The sequence below is a fragment of the Colossoma macropomum genome, unplaced genomic scaffold (assembly GCF_904425465.1).
Source record: "Colossoma macropomum unplaced genomic scaffold, Colossoma_macropomum, whole genome shotgun sequence".
NCBI classification, from domain to species: domain Eukaryota; kingdom Metazoa; phylum Chordata; class Actinopteri; order Characiformes; family Serrasalmidae; genus Colossoma; species Colossoma macropomum.
Window position 1 is genome coordinate 7,868,212 of NW_023494800.1, and position 10,489 is coordinate 7,878,700.

Sequence of the window (10,489 nt, forward strand, 5' to 3'; positions counted from 1 at the left end):
GTGCCCACTGCTCACCAGCCTTCAGGACCGGCTTGACTACCATTGAGTTTCATGCTTTACAACGCTGTGCAAACCTCACCTGCATGAACTGACCCTCCTGATGCTGCTGCTGCTGCTACATTAACTAAAACTAATCTAATTAACCATGGCTCCACCTGTTTTCCCCGTTTTGTACTATAATATTTTATACTAATGCTGTTTGCTATCCGGTGTCGACCAGAGGAGGATGGGTTCCCCTTTTGAGTCTTGGTTCCTCTCAAGGTTTCTTCCTCTTGCCCTTAGGGAGTTTTTCCTTGCCACTGTCATCATTGGTGACGCTCATGGGGTCTTGGACCTGGATTTTCTGTAAAGCTGTTTTGTGACAACACCTGTTGTAAAAAGCGCTATATATAAATAAACTTCGACTTGACTTGACTAGGGGCGCATACTAGGAAAGTGTACGGTTAATTACAAACATAACAAAATACGTTTCTGGCATTTGTTCATGATAACTACAAAAGTCCATGAATATATTGTCACTACAAATAAAATACATTCTGAGGGATCTTTTGAGTGCTGCTTCTCATGAATAACAAAGTATAATATTATGGTTACTCTTTGGGATATTCAAGAACTATTCATTTAAAAGTTGGTGCATGTCTTTGAAATTAAGCCCACTTGCCAGTTACATTTGAATAATTTCCTTGATATTAGCAAACGTCAGTTTGCAGACAAAAGCGAATGCCAACTGCAGTGCATTGCAATGGTCACATGAAAGTTTCAGGCTTTATCACACCTATTAGCGCTATTCCTATCACCACATTGTTGTTCTGAGACCCCTCCCTGAATGTGATTGGTCTTTATCACTCATTCATTCTGAGACCTCCCCCTGACTGTAATTGGTTCTAATCATTGTGTCATTCTTTCAGAGTCTACCCCCTGACTGTGATTGGTCATGATCACTGCTTCATTCATTCTGAAACCTCCCCCCTGACTGTGATTGGTCCTAATCACTGTATTGTTCATTCTGAGACTCCCCCCTGACTGTGACTGGCCCTAATCACTGCATCATTCATTCTGAGACCTCACTCTGACTATGATTGGTTCTAATCACTGTGTCATTTGACCTCTGCATGACTGCAATTGGTCTTAATCACTATTTTATTAATTCTGAGACCCCTTTCTGACTGTGACTGTGGTGCTATTAGGTATAAAAATGGATGTACATCAAAAACTAAAAACTTTAGTCGTTACCACCTTGACGTGTGACTTTTATGCTTTTTGTACATTGTTTCACTGCACTTAACACAGCTCATGGGAGGCATAACAACATGGAAACCACCAAAGATATTTGAAAAAAAAGTAACAAAGCAACAATTATACATGCCACGTATCAATTTCATGCTACCATACCAGCTTTAGAAATGGTATAGTTCTCATTGACACCAAACACCAATCACATCACAGTGCCTTCTCAGCTTTTATGAGCTTTAACAAGCTTTAACAAGAACAGTATCAGTCAAATTTACACACCACAGCTCATTTAAGAGACAGACTAGTAAACCCCCCCAACACTCCAGCAACAACTAACACTCAGCTCTCATTCAGAAAACAGGTTTCCTCACTGAAACACCATCCTCCAATAAAACCTCTCAGCACAGAATTCATCCTTCAAGCAAGTTCATCAGCTAATAGTAAATCTGAACAAATGCAAATGCAGCCAGAGCAGAAGGAGCCAAAGAGAGCCTCGTAAATGGCACACCTCCAGGGCAGTAAAAACGGAGGCCAGAGTGTCCCTGTGCTTGAGCAAATGACTGAGACATTTCTGAGGCAGACAGGCAGGGTCAAAGCCAGGCCACGGCCTCGAAGCAACACTTTCGCATCCACTTAGGGACGGCATTTAGATAGGCTTAGAACTCCGCATCCACAGCCAATTCAGCCAACAGAGCACCAAGAGGATGAAGCCTGGCCTAATACCATGTTACTGTACTCCACAGCGAACTGCACTCTGTATAATCTGCTGTTTTGATCTAAGAATGGAAATGAATCTGAGGTCAGCGGTTTAAGAAATGGCTCAGCCAAAGACGCTATTGTTGCTAACACTCAGTGAAACTGTATGGAAACAAAAGCTTGCTAATGACGTAATGGTAAGCCTTGGGCTAATGACTTCATTGAATATGGCATAATTTAAATAAGTGCTGTTGTTTTTGTTGTTAAGTGCAATTTTTTTTTTGTAAACAAACAGAACATCACCATCTAATTAACTACACACATCCAGTCATATGCAAAAGTTTGGGCGCCCCTTGTCAAATAAGGTTTTGTTTTTCTACGGTAGAGTGAACAAACTTTTGCATACACAGTATTTTGAATCACAATAATATCGTTTATCAGGATAGTTCTGCAGATGGTAATCTATTCACTGAACTCATGACCTACATGACCTGTGCTACAGGCCCGACTGATCTGATCTTCAGAAGCATCTGAATCAAGGAATCAGGTGGATTTGATTAGAGCTGCATTTAAAAATTGCAGGAGAGTCAATAGGAGATCCTGCCTTTTCTTTGCTATTAAAAGTATGATGGTCACACAGAAGAGCTTCAGGTACGTATTTATTCACATTCACTACTATGTTTACTGGTTCACGTGGTAAATCTTGTATATCGGCTGGAATTCTGAGTTTACCATTAGTAAATATGACTTTGTCATCTGATCAAGTGCAATTCACAAGCTTGAAAATTGATATTTCAGGTTCAACCCCACTCAGACACAGCATTAGTCCAGCTCTTTTGTCCTATGTTAGTACATATAATACAGATCATACAGTCCACTAATTCCTGAGAAAATGACATTTCCATGCTTATTTTTACAAAGTTATTGTAACTTCCAAACATTTGGCCTGTGGTGTAGAGCTGGATGACCTGCCCATTATGATCACAGGAACATTTGAAATGCGATGAAAACAGATTAAGAGGTCAACTGGCTCATGAAACAGTGTACAGTACAATTGTGTCACAGCAGTGAGAGTCATCCAGCTACTGAAAGCGATAGTTCAGTCGATAACCAGCTTTCCACAATCAAGTTATTTCCCTTTCCCCAAACATAGTTGATCAGCCAAGGTATGTTTGGTAACTGGAGTTCTTTGTACGGGAGCTACCAGGCTAATGTAGCCAACAAATATTGGCAGCTTATAGCCACCAGTTTAGCATTGTACAAGCTGTTTTTCTGTATGTATGCATGGAATATTTCTATCTTTTAATTTAAACTGCAATCACAATTTTGCCTTTTTTGCCATTTTGCAATCAAAAATGCCCATAATTTTGTCCATTTTTGTAGATTGCATATGATTCTGTCTTATAGTGTCAGAAGCCATAGGCAAGTCTACATGAGAATAAACAGCTCCACATTGTTTTAAGCAACTGTGTGATGCTTTAGGCATGAGGTTTGCACAATGCTTACAACAACTACACCATGTTACTGTACTCCACAGCGAATTGCACTCTGCATAATCTGCTGTTTTGATCTAAGAATGGAAAAAAAATGAATCTGAGGTCAGCGGTTTAAGAAATGGCTCAGCCAAAGACACTATTGTTTCTAACACTCAGTGAAACTGTATGGAAACAATGGTAAGCCTTAGGCTAATGATTTCATTAAATATCGCATAATTTAAATAAGTGCTGTTGTTTTTGTTGTTAAGTGCAAATTATTTTTTGTAAACAAACAGAACATCACCATCACACATCCGGTCATATGCAAAGGTTTGGGCGCCCCTTGTCAAATAAGGTTCTGTTTTTCTATGGTAGAGTGAACAAACTTTTGCATACACAGTATTTTGAATCACAATAATATCGTTTATCAGGATAGTTCTGCAGATGGTAATCTATTCACTGAACTCATGACCTACATGACCTATGCTACAGGCCCGGCTGATCTGATCTTCAGAAGCATCTGAATCAAGGAATCAGGTGGATTTGATTAGAGCTGCATTTAAAAATTGCAGGAGAGTCAATAGGAGATCCTGCCTTTTCTTTGCTGTTAAAAGTATGTCGGTCACACAGAAGAGCTTCAGGTACGTATTTATTCACATTCACTACTATGTTTACTGGTTCACATCTGGTAAATCTTGTTTATCAGCTGGAATTCTGAGTTTACCATTGACATTTCCATGCTTATTTTTACAAAGTTATTGTAACTTCCAAACATTTGGCCTGTGGTGTAGAGCTGGATGACCTGCCCATTATGATCACAGGAACATTTGAAATGCGATGAAAACAGATTAAGAGGTCAACTGGCTCATGAAACAGTGTACAGTACAATTGTGTCACAGCAGTGAGAGTCATCCAGCTACTGAAAGCGATAGTTCAGTCGATAACCAGCTTTCCACAATCAAGTTATTTCCCTTTCCCCAAACATAGTTGATCAGCCAAGGTATGTTTGGTAACTGGAGTTCTTTGTACGGGAGCTACCAGGCTAATGTAGCCAACAAATATTGGCAGCTTATAGCCACCAGTTTAGCATTGTACAAGCTGTTTTTCTGTATGTATGCATGGAATATTTCTATCTTTTAATTTAAACTGCAATCAAAAAGCCTGTCCATAGTTTTGTCCATTTTTGTAGACTGCATATGATTCTATCTGATAGTGTCAGAGGCCACAAGCAGGTCTATATGAGACTATTAAACAGCTCCACACTGTTTTAACCAACTGTGTGATGCTTTAGGCACAAGGTTTGGTGGTGTATTAGCTTCCATTACTTCTTAGCTACATTAGCCTCATGGCTGCAAACTTCAGACATACTATCTTGGCTGATCAAATACATTTGGGGTAAGAAAACTGTGCACATATTAGTTTTGACAAACTATCGCTTTAACCATGGAGAAGTGTGGCCTGCTATGAAGTCATATCAGTGCAGGTATCTGTGATTTAGATGATGTATTGGAGCGCAGATGGTGGTGAAAGCCTAGCCACCTGAGACGTCATAAACAGGCTTTTCTACGTACATGCATGAGAGGAAGAGTGGCCCAGGAGGTCAGGAAGAACCAGCAGAACACATACACACACTCCCGCCGTTTACAGTCACGGGCTTTAAGGTAGCTTTTGGCAAACGTTCCAAAGTGGCTCATGTCAACACCGGCTGAAATGAAGAAACCCCTGTATTCATTCGTGTGTTAACTTGCACCATGCTGGATGCAGGTGGACTAAACTGCACCCACACAAAGAGAGAGACAGAGAGAGAAAATGGATAGTGATAATGAAAGATGGAAAAAAGAAGAAGGTGGAGTAATAATAAACCATAAGGCTGTGTGTTACAGTGGAATGCAGCATGCAAATTTTACTACAGTAAGGGGTGTTGAAGAGGAGTGAAATCACTATAATGCCCAGTTCTGAGTGGATTATTGCTCTTATAATATGGCGAGAAAATAAAATTTGTTAAATACATCTGTGTTTAATGAATAATTTCATTTACTAATTATGGACACAATCCTTCCACCAAGCAGTGTAGTTCGTTAACAGAAGGCTGTGGTTGCCAAGCAACAAAACAGATCAATAGTAGGGAGCCCTCAGAGCCTTCCAGGCCTTTAGAGAAGGCTAAAAGTTTTTTGGAAAAAAATGAAAATACACATTTAACTTTTAGTTAATTTTTATTTAATTTAGTCATCATGCCTGCCCTGTTTAAACTCTGCACGTATTGTAGTACTACGCATTTCAGTTAGGCTTTGGATACAAAAGGGTTAAATTCTTGAACTGCCCAGCCAAAAACTGTTCAATCTGCATAAATAGGGCGAGACCATTTTTGTAAGAAAAAAATGTCCCTCTAGGACATATGGAAGTCCAGTCTAATCAGGGCTCTTTACTGAGTCAATGTAAAACTTCTATATACAGGTAAAATATATGTTAATGTCTGTTGCAAATATTTAAATAAATAAAAAAACATGGAATGTCTTTTACAAGCTTCAAGTGTCCATGTTAAGGAAATTAGCATTATCATTGAGGTGTTTTTTTTTCTAGTTTTTGACCTCATTTTGACATTTATAGCCCAAAACTGAAGATCTAGCTCTTACAGTCATTGACGAGCAAAGATTATTCAATGAACAGCTCCATGATTTTTAATACTGTGTTACATTAATACTCTTTCAACTGAGGTCAACTGATGTACACTCTTAAAGAAAGATGGTTCTTCAAGGGTTCTTACTAAAGAAAAAGGTTCTATATAGAACCATGAACACTCAAAAACCCTTTGCATCTCTAAAGGGTTCTTTGCATCATGAAAGCGTTCTTCACACTGTGCTGTAGATGGTTCCATATAGAACCTTTTGAAAAGGGTTCTATATATCACCAAATAGGGTTCTTTTATTGTTACGATCTCAAGCTTGTATCAATAGAAGAACCCTTTCGGGTGCTATATAGAAATCCTTTTCAAAAAGGTTCTATATAGAACCATCTACAGCACATTCTCCATCAATTTGAAGAACACTTTCATGATGCAAAGAACCCTTTAATCATGCAAAGTGTTTTTTACTAAAGAACCCTTGAAGAACCATATCTTTTAAGAGTGTAAGCGGTCATATGTGTGTATATCGAGTATTTTATTTTAAGAATGTTGCTCAGCCAATCAGAGTTAAGAAGCGGAACTAGCCGTTTCATAAAGAGTATTCAGACAACCTTCTCCTCTAAAAATCTACTTCAGCTTTCTTGAAGATAAACACCTTTTGAACCAGAGGAGCTGATCCTATTGCTAAAAAACAGGCTAATCATTTAACCATGCATGCGCAGGGCTGCAGACTACAACAATAAGTCCAGCTGTCAGAGTGGGCTTAAGTTTGTGCTGTGAGGCTTCAGTGTCTGGGGTTGTTTTGTCCACTGGCTCTGGGGCCAGATTAAACTTCCAGCTCCTTAATCCTTCACCCTCAACAGGTTCTGTTTCTCCCCCACTCTGCTTCAAATGGGGATGGGTTTACTTGTCACTTTCACAGCTGCACTTTTAAACTTATACACAGGATCCTTTTACCCAAACAAAGTTTTTTTGAACCCCTTCAACTAACTCTGTGAACCCATTGGTGGGCCCACACTTATGTTCCTCACTTTCATATTCGCATATATTTATATAGCTCTATTTAAATTGGATTACCTTTTTCCGGTTCTGTAATTTAAGTGATTATTGACTGAGGGTCCTGTTTAAAATTCACTATAAATCTGCAGTATATGGCTTTTACAGCACTGACAGTAATAATTGTGGAGTGATTTTAATCCAGTATGAATCTGCAGTGTGTGTAGTTTTTACAGTCTGACAGTAATAATTGTGGAGCGATTTAAATCCAGGATGAATCTGCAGTGTGTGTAGTTTTTACAGTCTGACGGTAATAATTGTGGAGCGATTTTAATCCAGTATGAATCTGCAGTGTGTGTAGTTTTACAGTCTGACAGTAATAATTGTGGAGTGATTTTAATCCAGTATGAATCTGCAGTGTGTGTAGTTTTTACAGTCTGACAGTAATAATTGTGGAGTGATTTTAATCCAGTATGAATCTGCAGTGTGTGTAGTTTTTACAGTCTGACAGTAATAATTGTGGAGCGATTTTAATCCAGTATGAATCTGCAGTGTGTGTAGCTTTTAACATCTGGTAGTAATAACTGTGGAGTGATTTTAATCCAGTATGAATCTGCAGTGTGTGTAGTTTTTACAGTCTGACAGTAATAATTGTGCAGCGTGATTTTAATCCAGTATGAATCTGCAGTGTGTGTAGCTTTTACCATCTGGTAGTAATAATTGTGGAGTGATTTTAATCCAGTATGAATCTGCAGTGTGTGTAGTTTTTACAGTCTGACAGTAATAATTGTGGAGTGATTTTAATCCAGTATGAATCTGCAGTGTGTGTAGTTTTTACAGTGTGACAGTAATAATTGTGGAGTGATTTTAATCCAGTATGAATCTGCAGCGTGTGTAGTTTTTACAGTCTGACAGTAATAATTGTGGAGTGATTTTAATCCAGTATGAATCTGCAGTGTGTGTAGCTTTTACCATCTGGTAGTAATAACTGTGGAGTGATTTTAATCCAGTATGAATCTTCAGTGTGTGTAGTTTTTACAGACTGTCAGTAATAACTGTAACTGTAACAGGCTGAATCCAGACTTTAGTGATAGTAGTTCTGTTCCAGTGCATCTCATGCTAATGAATAACACAACCTGCTAGACACAGCCATGCAGTGTGTTGTTAGTCATTGAGTGTGTCCCTGTGGTGTTACCGTGACATGAACCTCCAGGCTATGAGTATTTCTTTTTGGAGAATCCAGGCAATGTTTTTTACAGCAGAAAGAAAAACAAGCAGTGGAGCTCATCTATTTTTCTCATAAGCACAGTGTGAAAAATAATTATTTGGATAATAATTATTCGCGCCACTAACTAAATGATATGTTTGCTCAACACACAGTTCAGACAGGTCTGATTTGATGGATGCTGGTTTGGCACATCATTTTATCCAAACATGTTGGGGCATATTAGCACTTTTGAGTAGTATAAATGGAATAGGCTATTTAAATGACATTGAATGGCCTGCATGTGGGTCCACACTTCTGCTACTGAACACAGAGCTACTGAATAATTAAAGATACGCATCACACACATATTATCTAAGCCACTTATCCTCCTGGGTTACATGATGTGCTGGAGCCTATCCCAGCAGTCATTGGGCAGAAGGCAGGAAACAGCCAGGACAGGTCGCTGGTCCATCACAGGGCAGACAAACAGACATATACATTCACACACACTCACACCCAGGGGCATTTAGCATCTCCAGTTCGTCAGACAGCAAGCCTTTGGACTGTGGGAGGAAACCGGAGCGCCCGAGGAAACCCACACAGACACGTGAAGAACATGCAAACTCCACACAGAAAGGACCCTGGTTACCCGACCAGGGAATCGAACCCAGGCCCTTCTTCCTGTGAGGCTACATCGCTAATAGTTAAACATAACTTCAATTCATAGCAGTTATTAAATATTTCATAGAAGTTACTGGATCAGTCATACCAGTTACTGAATAACTCATAGCAGTTACTAAATAATTTATAGCAGTTGCTGAATGATTCATAATAGTTATTGTATAAATTATAATAGTTAGTGAATATTTAACAGCAGTTACGGAATAATTCATAGTACATACCAAATAGTAAGTCATTAAAATAATAACTGAATATTAAGCCTAAGGTTCAAGGAGGTAAAACCACATGCCCATTCCTCACGTATGAACGTACTTCAGTAATCACAATGACATACAGTGCATTTACAGCACATAACAATTACGCATAACAATTACTGTATAATTCATAGTAGTTACTGAATAATTCATAGTAGTTACTGAATAATTCATAGCAGTTACTGTATAAATCATAATAGTTAGTGAATAGTTCATAGTACTTCTTGAATACTTCACAATAGTTACTTAATACTGCATAACCATTACTGAACAATTCATAGTAGTTACTGAATAATTCATAGTACATACCAAATATTAAGTCAATAAAATAATACCTGAATATCAAGCCTAAGATTCAAGGAGGTAAAACCACATGCCCATGCCTCACGTATGAACGTACTTCAGTAATCACAATGACATACAGTGCATTTACAGCGCATAACAATTACGCATAACAATTACGCATAACAATTACTGTATAATTCATGGTAGTTACTGAATACTTTATAGTAGTTGCTGGATAATTCATAGTAGGTACTGAATAATTCATAGTAGTTACTGAATAATTCGTAGTAGGTATTGAATAATTAATAGTAATTATTGGATAATTCATAGTAGTTACTGAATAATTCATAGTAGTCACTGGACAGTTCAAAGTAGTTACTGGATAAATCATAATAGTTACTAAATAATTCATAGTAGTTACTGAATGATTCATAGTAGTCACTTGACAATTCATAGTAGTTACTGGACAATTCATGGTAGTTACTGAATAATTCATAGTAGTTACTGGATAATTCATAGTAGTTACTGAATAATTCATAGTAGTTACTGGATAATTCATAGTAGTTACTGAATAATTCATAGTAGTTACTGGATAATTCATAGTAGTTACTGAATAATTCATAGTAGTTACTGGACAATTTATAGTATTTACTGAATAATTCATAGTGCATACCAAATATTAAGTCATTAGAGTAATAACTGAATAATAAAGCCTAATGTTCAAGGAGGTAAAACCACATGCCCACCCCTTATATATGAACATACTTCAGTAATCACAATGCCACCCAGTGCATTTATAGCACACCAAATCAGCTTGACTGCTGTTGATCAGTTCATCAGTTTACCCAGTTTTCATTTCTTTGATGAACTACTGGTCATTTTATGTCCACTGCTTTTTGCCATGTTTAAAATCATATACATCACACTGAGAATGCTGATCTAAAATCTTTCCTCTGTTCATATAACTGCACATATAGAGTGAGAAGGGACAGAAACCTGACGCCTGATCCTGATTGAAATTAACTGGAAAATAGTTTTA

The 10,489-nt window shown here is 37.9% G+C and overlaps 1 protein-coding gene across 1 annotated transcript in view; it reads right to left on the bottom strand.

The window, feature by feature from the left end:
- The window catches only part of ccbe1 (collagen and calcium binding EGF domains 1), a 110,844-nt gene that overhangs the window by 99,838 nt on the left and 517 nt on the right, over nt 1-10,489 (bottom strand). The window lies entirely within an intron of this gene.